Source organism: Channa argus, chromosome 16, assembly GCF_033026475.1.
Source record: "Channa argus isolate prfri chromosome 16, Channa argus male v1.0, whole genome shotgun sequence".
Taxonomy (NCBI): Eukaryota; Metazoa; Chordata; class Actinopteri; order Anabantiformes; family Channidae; genus Channa; species Channa argus.
Window position 1 is genome coordinate 21,664,880 of NC_090212.1, and position 14,527 is coordinate 21,679,406.

The 14,527-nt window shown below is 40.5% G+C and overlaps 1 protein-coding gene across 9 annotated transcripts in view; it reads right to left on the reverse strand.

Moving 5' to 3' along the window:
- The window catches only part of LOC137101230 (neuronal PAS domain-containing protein 3), a 267,664-nt gene that overhangs the window by 148,393 nt on the left and 104,744 nt on the right, over positions 1-14,527 (reverse strand). The window lies entirely within an intron of this gene.

The following is a 14,527-nucleotide window of genomic DNA, read 5'->3' on the forward strand; positions in this document are numbered from 1 at the left end:
ACTTTTGCAGACAGAAACATGGCTGTGCAATAGGTTCTCCAGTGTCACCTACAAAGGCCTACTCTGGAGGATATAACTGGGTTCCCCAGCCACTTATGACTGACAAAGCTGCTTGGATAAGTAAGGAAACTTTAACCAAGAAAAAAGTCTAGTTGACATGATTCAATCTTCCGATAAGAGTGTAGGACTGACAGTAGGGACTTTGAATGTTGGGACTCTGATAGGGAAGGTGAGAGAGTTGGTTGCCATGATGCAGAGAAGGAAGGTGGACATACTATGTGTCCAGGAGACCAGATGGAAAGGTAGCAAGGCTAGAAGCTTAGGACTTTAAGTACTTAGGGTCAACGGTTCAGAGCAACAGAGAGTGTGGAAAAGAGGTGAAGGTATGGATGGAAGGTAAGGTATGAATAAAAGGTAAGATTACTTTTATCAAAAAGATTTTCTGGTGGTCTCAAATGTTAAACTCAATCACACCACAACTCGTTTCTTGCGAGGCTTCTCTGCCAACATGCAGATATGAAACGCATACATCTCCAAACATCCACATACAATTTGGATCAGCTTCAAACTGTACAAGTGTGTCATCAAATGTACCTGTGGCATCTTAAAGCTAACTACTGCACTTGTATTAGTGGACAGAGTGTGTCCTGAACGTAAAGTGTCATTGAGACTGAAGTGGTCAAAAGAGACTCAGATCTCAGTTGGTTGTTCCAAACGTATCAGTGTATTTTCTGTATTACATCACTGGTTGTATCTAAACTGGAGATTTAATTGACTTTAATAATTCACTTGCCTGTTGAGATTGACTGATATTACACCATCACTTGTGGTCTTGAATGAGATCGGGAATCTAGAGGCTGAAAATGTCTGTTCTTCCGTTGGGCGCTCAGACTGAGCTTTAGGGTGTTTTCAAACCCATCGTCAGTTTGCTCTTTTTATCATCCATGGACCGGATTGTAAACTTGATCTTTTGTCCCATTGGTTCAAAGAAGTTATTCGAATATTGTTTTCTGTTCATTTTTTCCCGTTCTGGACCCATAAAGAAAATATTAACATGGAAAAACTGCACAGCGATGTTAATATTTAATAAATCTGGGCAATATACCAAGAAAAACATACAAAAATATACTGCTTCACACTTGGAAAGAGAATTAGTGGCAGTTCAGCAAAATGGGGCCGATTTGTGCCAGAGTGAAGTCAGATCTTTTTCCTCACCACAAACTAACTGCTTCAGAGTTTGGGAATGAACCGACAACTCACCCGCTTCATAAATGTACCTATTTCAGTCTGGAAAGGGAAAACAAATTTGTTTCAACCAGACCCCCCAAAAAAAACAAAAAACAGTGTAAAAAAATAAAATTTAGACAGGGTACAGAGTTTGGACACAGGAAACTTTAAGCAGAGCTGCTGCTCCTTAACCTCTGAAAGATCCAGATGAGATTTTTTTGGCACCTTTTGTTATCGGTTTTCTGGGCACATCAAACTGAAGTAGACCCCAGGATGGAGCCAAAACACACTGGAAAGACTCAGTTGGAAACACCTCAGAAAGAGCAGAAAAACATTGCTGGGCCGAGGAGCATTTGACCACCTCACTGAAGCTGCTGCCCCCACAATTTGACTCTAGATAAATGCAAAAATGAAGAAAATTGCACAAGGAAGTTTAGAGAGATATTGGCTGTGAAAGCATCTTAAGATGCCACATTAAAAGAAACTGTTCTGTCCTGAGAGAGTACAACTCTGGAGGGAGTCATAATTTTTATAAGAATAAATGTGGCATCAAATTAAGAACTACAAATTTATCAGATCTACCATATTTACCAGTTCTCTTTGATTCAGTTCAGACTAAACATACAGCAACATTAAAAAAAAATAAGTTCTTCTGATCAACAACCTCATCAAAGTCAATTTAGCCTGTGTTTTTGCGTCCTTAAAACATATTCAAAAATCAATTAGTAAGTGAGCAGATCAAACAGGCTGAGTGACAGGCAGCCAGCGACAAATTAATCAGCATCCTGAGGGACAGATGGCTCCAAAATGAACTCTCTCTGCTTTTAGCCTTAAAGCAAGACACTGTTTTCTAATCTTCACCATGTTAATACACAACAGATGATTTCTAGTGTTGCAGTTAGAAAACAACAGCTCCAATTAGTTTGACAGCAGCTTGTCTTGGTTTGAAAATGAACACACGAAGGAGGAAGATGAGGGGAAGGGGGGAAAAACAAGGAGGACAGGGGAAGGACGTGTTCAGGGAGGGAGGGGGCGAAGAAGGAAGGGAGACTGGGAGATTCTTATTGTAGATGAGAGGAGGGGGAATGAAGAAAGAAAAGGAAGAAAGACAATTAGAGAGAAAGAAATGATGCATGGACGCCAGTCGGGGATCAATTAATAGAGACGAAGGAAGGGAATTAGGGAAGGTGGGATCAAGGGAGCTACAAGGAAGGACAAAAGGTAGGAATGAGGGAGGAAGGAAGGATAGAATAAGCTGGTAGGGGGTGTTATCGTATCAGAACAGACCAGTAGCTTCAGATACCATAAGTGTGGGCTGATACTAATTAGCTTGGTGCTAGCTGTGACTGGGAAAACCTATACACATGCTAATCAGAGATGGCACTAATTGGCACAAGTCAGCAAAAATAAGTTTTTTGTTTTTTATACAAATAGGAGAACAAACGTGGGGGAAAAAAATAAAGAGAAAACTGCAAAAATGGCAGTGAGAAGAAGACATGATCAATAACATGATCGACTGCATTCTTCTTTTAAAGTTTACGTGGACAGAAACTCTGAGAACAAATAGATTCAAAATGACAAACAACTAGGCACAAGACGGCAAATGAGCATGAAAAATGATTAGAGTAGACAAAAACAAACAAACACAAAAGATGATTTGAAATACTTTGCATCAGTAAAGTAGCTGAACAACACTCAGCATTCAGCTGTGTCAAACTTGCGTCCATACGCCAAAGTGAAACTAATAATCAAGACTGCAAGCAGTTTGCATAACTCCACTAAGACTTACCAAAACCCAAAAGACACTGCTTTTTTTATTGTGAATTTTATGTATATATATATATATATATATTTATTCTTACTTTTATTAATCAAAGCTTCACACTTGAACCAACACCCTTAGATGTTTATGAACGGAGCAACACAATGGCTACGAGACGTCCTCTGCTCCTGAAAGAGTGGTGGAAGGACAAAAGTAGAGGACAGAGGAACGAAAGCACAAAGACATGCAGAGATAAAGACGGAGGTGTGGACGACTGAGGGCAGAGCAGGTATGAGTGTTAAGAAATGGCTCCACTGCTAAAGGAGCATTAAGATGGTCGTACGGCTCGACTCTTCACGGCCCAGCAAACACAAACTCAGCTGCCGTCTCTCTCTGTCTAGTTTATCTAATTCTCCCCCCTTTCTCCTCGTGGTTCATTCATCTCTCTCTCTGCCTCTTTCTCTGTGTCCTCCAACTCTGCCCCGTTACCTTTTAAATAGTGAAAATCCATTAAATCCATCGGTTTCAGTGTGCAGCAGTCTGTGTGTATATAGTCTCACATCATGGCTCTGTGAGTGGATATGTATTTATCTGTGTGTATGCGTCCACATGTTTATCTCGTGTGTGTGTGTGTGTGTGTGTGGACGCGCAGTAAACAAGGTAATAACAGTGCTGAGCAGAGCTCTCGCAGACGATTCACTGCTATCAAGAGCTTTGATTGGAGGGACTATCATCCAATATAATGTTACACATCCTACTAGAGCGCTTACAGCATATGACTAAAGTAACAGTGCACTGAATGGGAAGAGTTTAGTCTCAACACGTGAGCCATATAAAGTGTGGCAGGTTTGTTGCTCATAATTTCATATTTTGACTGCTGGAAAAAACAGATAGTTCCCAACTCTAAAGCTGCGATTAATGAAAAGCACCAAAAATGTCATTCCATATTTTAATAGGTTATGATTTTGCCTTAGCCTATAAAAAAAAAAGAAAATGACCAAAGAAACGCCACAAACGGGGTGAAACACTAAATGACATGACAAAAAATACATTAAAAATGACTAAAAACTAGACATTAAACAAAAACAAAAAAAAGACAATGAAATCTTAAAAAAAAAAAAAAACACACACAAAAAAGCCAAAATGAATCCAAACTGTCACAAACTTCATGGTGTCATCATTTGTAGCAGGTAAAAGACACGGGGGTCCCATTTTCTCATAATCCACCCGTTTACTGGGGCTGTTACTCTTTGTGTAGTAGTAATATGTATAAAATAACAGTTCTGTAAAATACCTGCATTATGTTAAACGGGGCTCCATGATTCCTAGTGTTCAGACAGCCGGAACCTTGTTTGGAGACTTTTCTGTGGCAGACTGAGACACACTTTGTGCTCTTGTCCGTATTCAACATTATGAGAGCGAGCGTGAGTTTAAATTCAAATAAAATACAGCAGGTTTTCTTCTTTTAATGATTGATAACAAAAAATAAATCGTACTTTTCCTACAATTAACTACAGCGATTATGTTTTCTGGACGCCAACTCGTTTTTCACATGCATCAGGTGCTAAATCTCAGCACATATATTTATGTCCACATGTGAATAGCTACAGTCCTAAATACAATCACCTATTTTCAGTACAATTAATCTATCAAAGAAAAGGTTTACAAATGAATTGCAGTCAATTTCTGTCTGCAGGACGTTTTGGACACTTCAGTCCCCCACATTTTAGAGTTTAGTGGTTTTTTCTCAACCCTTTACAGAACTGAGTTTAAACTTAAACCCAATTTTGCATTGTGTTTTTCTTTCTTGTTTAAATCAGTGAAAGTACTTGGATTTATTGGTGTGTACACTAATGGCACCAAAACAATTTGATGGTTAAAATTCCACATCCCTACCTTTGCCCATCATGTGTTTTTGCAATTGGTGCTGCAGCTCTTTAAAAAGCTCCTTATTCTCCAGTTTATTCTGACATTTTGATTCACGATCAGCTGTCGGAGGAAGGGGGAAAAATAATTAAAAAATAAAAAACACCCTTTGAGACAAACTGAGGCCGCTTAACTAATTACCAACATATATCACCGCTGGCTCCGACAAGCCAATTACACCTGATTGGAAATACTTTACTTTGTTCAACATGCGCTTTTCATGTCGATTTTAATTCAGTGTCAAAGCTCGGCTTTCTGAATATTAGAGTGGATGATTGACTGCTGAGGGCCCTACAGCGTACAGTACATAAGCCAATAATGTCCCATTTGTCTGGTATGGAGGGAAAGCGGGATAAACAGATTAGAAAAGGACATTAGATGTATAAGTGGGTTAGTAAGGACATCAGCTCTAATGGGTAAACGTCCTTCATGAAAGTCTCACTATGATTAATACAAAGTGAAACCAGTGTGGGACTTCCTGGAAACAGAAATGACAGGCCTGATGGGAAAGAAGAATATGTTAACCAAACAAAAATGATATTCATACACAGTAGTGTAAAGATGGGTATAATCAACTTCTTTTGACTTACTGATACCTCAACCCCCCGAAAAAAATCACCTTTGACCTTTTTCAAACCATCCATATATTCCTTACAACATCCGAAGAAACTCCTTGAAGACCTCATAAACCTATAAGCCTTTACAGAGAAACAGTATGGTGTCAAACGCCTGCAAACAATCCAGGAATCCTTGTCACTCACATGCAAAACCTGCAAAACCTTCAAGAGCACTTTTAAGTCCTCAGAGATCACCTGAAAAGACCTGAAATCCCCGGGATCGACGATGATGCAACTACAACCTCTCCAGTACCTTCCAAACCTCTTTAAGATGCAAGATTGTTAAAACCTATTGAGACTGATTTGTGTTAGCATGAGCCAAGAACTACTAAGGTGGAGCTTGAGCTGCTAAAAAGTGCAAGAAAACCCTAACTCTGAAAGACCCTGTAAACCCATTAAACAAACCCCTTAGAACCCCTATACAGACCCCAAAAACTCTTAAAAATCTCTTAAAATCCCAGTGAACGGCCTGCTCTTGTTTAACGGCCTTTAGAAATCTTTGCAGGTAAATGCAACTAAAACCAAAACCAGCGTCCAGCCTAAGTAGAGATGTATAATAAGACACAATCAATACGTGCCACCGAACATCCTGAATTCTAGATCTAATTAAAAATGGAAAATGAAGTTGTAATGTATTCGCAATCTATTCGTCCAGCTGATCCAATCACAACACACTAATCTGAACCGTTGGTCACATCACAGCGAACTATTATGAAGCACAGACTTGACTGATCAGAGCATGATAGCACTGAAACAGCCCACTTCTCTGCAATCACTCCAGAGGAAAATCCGGCGTCAGGACTCAGCTTTGTACAAATCCATGCAGACACAGAGAGAGACACAAAAACACGTCATTTCATATGCAAACCCACAGAGACAAACACAGCCTGATTCAATAAGTGTCTCTCTCTCTGAGCGTCCCCGTGTTCCACTTAATTGTACCGTCTTTCAGAAACAAGCAACTATATTTTCTGTCATTACAGCGTATTGTTGGACAACAACACTTCCCGGAGCGGTTTTGTGTTTGCCAACAAAATAAAGAAAAATAATATAAAAGAAGAGGGGGACAAAAAAAAAGAAAGAAAGAAAAACAAGGTGGGGGGGGGGGGGGGGTGGGGGGGGGTCGAGTAATTGTTTCCATGGTGATTGTTTTTTCCTCTTTGGTGTGCGACAGCATGCAGGACGGGAGATGAACGAAAGGCCCGGCAGCCACGTCGGCAGCCGAAAGCAATTTCCTCATCTAAATTTAGTTATGCAAAGCCTATGGGCATCATCAGCATTTGGTAATTAGTTTTATAATTACTGCTGTTTCCCTCTCCCTCTGTCATTCCATTTTTCTTTACACTGCGACCAGGGAATCAAAACATCTCACACTTGCAGCTGGCCAAATTACTCTGCGTTTATTAAGTGCAAGCAAGCACACCGTGTGTGTGAGCGCTTTTTTTTTTCCCTTTTAGCCGACGGGATGGAGCGTCGTCTCTGCTGCAGAGACGAGCAGGACTTAGCCTATGGCCACCGGCAAAGCCACGCAATACTACAGCAGGGGAGAGAGAGTTTGACGAGTGTCAAGTTTTGTGTATGAGAGTGGAACCAAGTAAGACACTGTGAGAGGGGGGGGCGCTAAATAAGGGGTTTATTGAAAACACAAGGTATAAAGAAAGGCTACAAATCAGTCCAGGAGGGAGGACGGAACCAAAAACAGGACTGGAAGCAAACACAATAGTGCAGAGCCAGAGGTGGAAAAAATAACCAGGTTGGTGAATTGAGAGAAACTAAACCAGAATAAGGCAAAGGGAAACTAAACTGGTACGACCCACACACACACACACACACAAAACAGCAAACCAAGGAAAAATAAAATGGGAGCGACTGTGGAGCAGGAGGTAGAGCGGTCGTTCACCAATCCCACTGTTGCTGGTTCGATCCCCGGCTCCTCCGGTCACATGTCAAAGTGTCATCGAGCAAGACACTGAACCCCAACTTAGTTGCTCCAGGTGAGCGTTGGCCAGCTGCACAGCAGCTCCCCCATCGGTGTATGAGTGTGTGTGTGATTGTGAGTGTGAATGGGTGAATAAGAAGCAGTGTAAAGTACTTTGAGTGCCAATAGGTAGAAAAGTGCTGTATAAGTGCAGAGCATGTACCATTTAGCAAGGTGAGGGAAAACCAGGGAAAGACGAACAATGGAGCAAACCTCAGACCTAAGACAAACTTGCAACAGAGTCATAATAAGACAAAGCAGGAAGTAGGGTTTTCTGTCCGAGAGAACAGACGATCTGGCGGGGAACTGTGGGGACAGCTGGCTCTAAAAAGGCAGGGGAATGGGTGAAAACAATTATGAATGATAACGAGTGGTGAAGCTGGTGGAATACACTGGGAACAGGAAGTGGGGAACGGGCTACAAAATAAAAGCCCAGAACAGGAAGTGAGGCTGAAGGGCCAGATCAAGTTTATAACGTGAACAAGCAGCATCTGCTCTGCTTCTTGTTTTTATAGGTTTAAGATGAGATCTGAGTGTAGAAGGCTGCAGAGATTACTGCTAGAAGGGTGGTGGGGGGGGGGGGGTCTCTGTTGATGATGGCCGTCCAAAGAGCAGCAGAAGCTCTGGCATTCATGTGTTTTAGTTTAGTCCCACTGTCTTTAGTTTAGGAGAGGAGTCAAGTCATGCTGTTTTCAGACATCGCTCTTTTAGAATTGGAAATTGACAGCTGGATGGAGGTCGCGATGGATAGATCAGAGAAACAGGGAGCCGTTTCATAAGCTCAACATGATATGCGAAAGTCCATTGTTGGACTTGAACGATGCTCAGGACTAGTGGACACACTGACTGTTAACAGTGTGATCTGTGAAAACTTTTTTTTTTCTGATCATTGACTTACTCTGGGAGTAAATTAGTATCCAAATTCCATCAAAGAAAAAGTCAAAACATCATGAAACATGTTTTCTATTTAAATTCTATTTAAAACCTCTGATGAGGCAGAGGCAGAGGTTTCACTGACACATTACATTAGGTTACAGCACATGTTTGTTCTTTTTCTTAACTGCACTGCAAACGGAAACATGCTGATGAGGGAGTAAATAAGCTGAAACCTAAAAAATATTCAAAGTATGATGAATGAGTGCAACAGAATTAGCACAGAAAATAGTTGTAAAAATAACTCAGTCCAATTTCCAATTCAAAATTCACAATGTTCTATTTTTCAGTTGATATTACAACAGTGTGTGTCCCAAGGTACTAATATAACTTAGTTTCACATTTCATTTTCTTATTAATATGGAAGTGTTAATCTTTAATGTGCTCTAAAAATCAGACTTTTAAAAATTGAGAATATTTACAATATTGTGAAATATTGTATTTTAAACTTAAAACAATAAATATGATTATTCAAATCTATAATTGTTTAATAATCTTTCATTTTAACACTTTAACCTTGTATTTGTTTTCTTCACACACGGAAAACAAAGCATCAGTTTGATTGATTGAATGATTTTATTTTGATATCGGCAGCTTCCATAATGTCAAGTCTCTCTCCTTCTACTGACCAGCGAACTATTTTCCACCCGTCAGTAAGGTTGTGCATGACAATATCTACTTTTTCCTGTCAAATCACTTTGACTGATAGGATGGTTTTACCACTGAATAAAACGTCAACACCTTTAGTGCAGTATGCTTGTGAAAGCGGCTCGGCTCAGACTGACCGTGCTGAATCACACTGGCACTGCAGGCTGGGGTGGGGTTTGATGTGAGCGCTGTGTTTATCCGGGTGTCGGGGTCACTGTGTTCCCTCAGTATAATGGAGGAAGCCATTAGCCCAGCCAGCAGGCTGCATCATAAAAACGTCAGCTGGTACAAAGAGACGAGATGGATCATAACGAGACGAGAGTCCTGCTGCTCCCCCCCACCCCAACCCCACCCCCTCTCTCCCAGGCTCACTGATAGCCTCTGTCTCTCTAATTGACTGTCTCGTTTATTTTCCTCTCTTTCTTCCCCGTCTCGTCTTTATCCCACTCATTTTTCTACTCCGTCTCATTCCACTGATGCTTTTCTTTTTTCCCTCAGCCTCTCTCAGCACGTACTGCCTCTCTAAGCAGGAGGTTGATTTCCTATAAAGCGGCGGTCTGGCTGTATGTAATGCTAAGTGGATGGGAGAACACATGAAAACACACTTTTAAGAACACAATGAGTCAAAGAGCTCGGTCTAATGGAGCGGTGGCATCTCAGCGGTGATCGGGCTGGATAAACGCTGTCCTGGGATGCTCCCTGGGCTTCAGAGGAGGTGGGGGAGAGGATGATGGTAGAACTCGGGTGCATCATTGACAACATCTCCCTCCCATGACATGAGAGCCTGAGTGCTCTCGACAGCTCCTCCAGTTACTGGCTGCTCCTCCTGTGATGTCAAGTCCCTGCTGCTGTCTGACTATTTAGTCGCTGATGTTCTCAGTAGACCAGACCAGCTACTTCACCACCAGACAAACGCCTCTGCACAACTATTTTCAATTGTCAGACACATTGTTACTTTGCTAGTTTTACTTCTACAAGTATATTCATGTGCATAACGTTTCATTGCAACTAAATTTATGTTGATTTTGTAGTTTTTGTTTAAGAAATTCCTTTGTGTTATTGTGCACATTTATTTCAAATTTTCTGCTACATGAACAGGGTTTAAATTAAAAAAAGTACAAAGTGTGCTCAGACAATTTAAACCTGCAGTGAGCAGGATGACATGCAGAAAAATATTCTCACATAAAAGTGCAAGTTCTTAACTTCAGCTGAAATACATGCTACTAAACTTATTCTTAAGACAAAAGTACAAGTTCTCTACTTAGAAAACTGCATCTGTATGTGTTCTGTGTGCTGAATTTGATGTGACTGTTCATATAAATGTACACATCCAGGGCAGATTTGTCTGATCAATTTTCAAAGGGTGATAATTGTGGCAAAGTAAACTAAATGTATCCAAAGTAAGTCATTAAGATCAGCGCGACTCCAGAGACTTAGTGTGGAAAAAAAACCAGCAGCAGGTAAAGCTGGAGCTGACAGATACTTCATCAATAATACTACATACTTCAGCATTTAGAATGTACATCTGCAATACGTAACTAGAAAAATAAACAAAAAAAGCATAATTCATTCTGACTCATTGTGAATTCAAAGTTACAACTACAGTACCTAAAAAAATCAGATCAGACAAATTTTATTAACAGACTGATGATCAATGATCAATGTGATCAATACACTACATTTTTTATTTTACTTATTTAAATAAATAGTGTCATTTGCTGTATGTTGCCTTTTGACTACAAACTTAATTTTCTGGTTTTGTAAACTTAACTGTCCAATAAAACTAATTTTGACATGACAAAAAAAAAACAAAACAAAAACATTTAAATCTCCTCTAATAAATAAGTGACTTACAGACAAATTTAATTCTTTGAAAATATTGAATTTAAAGGGCGACTTCACCAATTTTCAACTTGATTTCTATGGCTTTGGTTTAGGGCAGGCGTCACCAACCTTTTTTAAACTGAGAGCTACTTCTTGGGTACCGATTAATGTGAAGGGCTGCCAGTTTAATACGCACCTTTTAAATAACAAATTTGCTCAATTTACCCTTAATTATATGTTATTAATAATTATTAAATTAATGATATTCATCTATGTGAAGACACTGATCATGTTAATGATTTCTCACAATATTTATCGAATTGTGATTTAAAAAAAAATTAACAACAAAAAAATTTGATTCAGCTCATTGGCCCACAGGCTACTCATGTGGTCCTTGGGGGCGCCAACATGGTGCCCGGGTGTAAATATACATCAGAGCTTTCAATCACCATGATTAGAAACTCCATAGTATGAGCAACGAGAGGACTTATTCTAACTGAAGGTTTCTCCAAGTGATGTGATCTGGAGGCGTTTTTCAGTTAGAAGGGAGATATTTTAATGTAGGGAAATCAGAGGGAAGTTTGATGGTATTTATGTACATGTATTAACGAACGTAGATCCCAAACAAGCAAGTGAAAGTGTCCTTTAAGTCATGGTATCACCAACATGATTTGGGATGTTTGGTCACTCATCTTAACATTTGGCTTTAAAATCAGCACAGCCTTCACTTTTATTTGCAATACTAGAAATGCAAAATAGTAAAAGTTCTTCTTGTTGACAGAAAAATATTTCCATATGAAAAAAATAAAGAGGACCCCAGCACGTGCACACACCCTGGTGAATCTCACCTCATGGGCCGTAACTAGTCTATGAAAAGAAAAGCCGTGATTTATATTTTACCAAATGAGAGAGAAAAAATGTGTGAGTTCCTAAACATGTACATGTGTGCTTTCGTGAAAAAAGTACGTGTAAGTCCTGTGTGCATGTTGGTTAATGGGAGGGTGTGTGTGGAGCTGTTTGCTTCTGTGTAGAACACAGTGTGTGCATGTGTGTGTGCGTGCGTTTGTCTTGATTGTAGACTGGCTCATGAAGTGTGGCATTTTGGTGTCTGCTGCTCTCTGCATGCATAATGAATAGCCAGGTGTCAGAGGGGGTCACACACACACACACACACACACACACACGCAACAGACTGTCAGACACACAAATTAAATTCTCCTAAACACAAACACACACAGCTGAATACACATACTGTATGAACATGTGCAGCCCCGCACAGAGCCGTAAAACTCACCCATAAACACACTGACCGACACTCGGCAGCAAAGTGTAATGGTGAGCGAGCGTTTCGTCGTATAAACACACACAAACACACACGCACACACAGAGTCCAGGTGTCAAGATGCTCCAAAGGTCATGGTTGTTTGTGTGGCGTCCTGCAGCAGATGTGGAGACTCTGACAGGAAGTCAAAACCTCCAACACTAACCTATAGAAGAGCAACTGATGGGTCAATTACTGCAAAGGTCAGGAGAGGAGAAGGAGGAGGAGGAGGACTTTACCAAGAGGGAAGAAGGGTGATGAAAGGAGGAGAGAAAGAAGAGGGAGAGCAGAGAAAGAGGAGAACCTAGGGAGACCGTGTGAAGAGAGGAGCAAAGGACGGGAGGTGAAGATGGGCACTTGAGTGTAAGAGAGGCAGGAGCAGAGGAGGGAGGAAGAGGAGGAAGGAAATAGAAGTGGGGAAAAGAAGAAATTAGTGTAAAGAAGGTTGGAAAGGGATGAAATAGGAAAGAAGCAGGTGAGGAGAAGGAGGAAAGACAAAAGGTGGATATGGGGATGATAGATGGAGGAGGACAAGTGAGTGAAGGAAAGAAAAAGAAGAGGTCAATATGTAAAAACAAAGGGAGGTGGGAGGAACAAGAGAACAATAAAGAGGAGAAAGGAGGAGAAGGACAAAATTTGAGAGGTGCTTCATTTATGTACCTGCACCTCCCTTCTGATACCCATTGTGCACCGTGATCAATTCTGCTTTTCCTTCCTGTTAACTTCAGCAAACTAACATTCACCAATTCACTAGTGGAAGGTGAAGACTGTAAGTTTTAATTAACATGTGTTAACATTATCAACCAAACACATGTGTTATTTTGTGCCTTTAATCAAGTAAGAATCGTTAAGAACTACTGGTTGCTACTAGTTTTGTTGTATAAAAAAAAAGAAAAGATAAGAAACTCTAAACCGAGAAAGACTGCTAAATAAGACAACGGGCAAAAAATAGAAAAACATGACCTTAAGGAGGAGGAGAGAGAGAAAGTCATGAGAAAAGACAATTAATAAAAAAAGAGAGGAGGAAAACAATACATGAGGTTATTCTCATTGGGACAAACTGAAACGCATGGAGTCATCAGTACGAATAACACACACACACACACACGCACACACGTATGTTTATTACCTGAACCGATGCAGAGCAGCTACACAGAAGCTAAAATCAATAACTATCTGCTGTACTGAACACTGCAACACACACACACACACTTTCTAAGAAAAAAAGTCAGAGACACAGACCCACTCTCTTCTGCAGGATATTCATTAGTTTGAGTTAGTCAATAGGAGAGAGAGAGAAGAGAAACACACACACACCCAGTGTAGTCTGTGTGTGTGGGCACAAGTACAGTCGGACAATCTGATTAAATTTTGCGTATGTGCTGTACAAGGTGAGAGCGGCCTCACCTTGCTGTGTGTGTGTGTGTGTGTGTGTGCATGCGAGATCAGTTTAAGTCCTTCACTCTGTCCTCATGACCTCACTGCTGTGAGGTCTGAGGATGTTGAGAGACCCTTGTAGGTTGAAGTTGAAGAAGAAACTAACAAACTAATGTGCAGCCCCCCGTGTTTGTAGGAAATTAAACCAACCAATTTTGTTCCTATGAATTTTCTTGTTTAAAGACGTAAAGAGCTTCTGTACATTTAGTGACAAACGTACTTGTAAAGCAGTTGTTGTGAAAGGTGTGTGTTTGATAATATGGGAATAATAATAATGGGAACTAAATTATGTGTGTTGAAGCTTTCATTATCAATTTAGTCTTTAGTTTGTGCAACGTTTGCCTCCAGGCCCCCATGTGTGGGTTAAATGAAGGTTAATAAAAGACTGAGTTTGGTTTTAACAATTTTAACAAAAATGTGCTTGTCGGGCTCAAGTCGGGTTCAGAGAAATGAGACCCAGTCCACAGGTACCATGAGTTCGGCTCTACGGACTTTATATAGCTCGAGCCCGAACATGCTGGGAGAGCTGACTGTAAAAGGAGTGTTGGTGCTTGTTGCTACAGCTCTGTCTGGATTTGATGATGTTCTTTTTAACAGGATGCAGGGCTGTGTTACAGAAAACATGTGAGATGTGGTCTGCCAGAGGCTTCAACACACACACACACAAATTGGGTGCATACATGTGTGTTCTGTTCATTAAAATGCATGTGCCTCTTCAAAGCTCCAACAACAATGATGCCATCTGCTGTTGTGTGGCAAGAGTATGACACACACATTCACAGAAGTGTAAAAATACCTGTACCCTCACACACACACACACACTAATTCACCTCCACAGACACACATTTACCTTT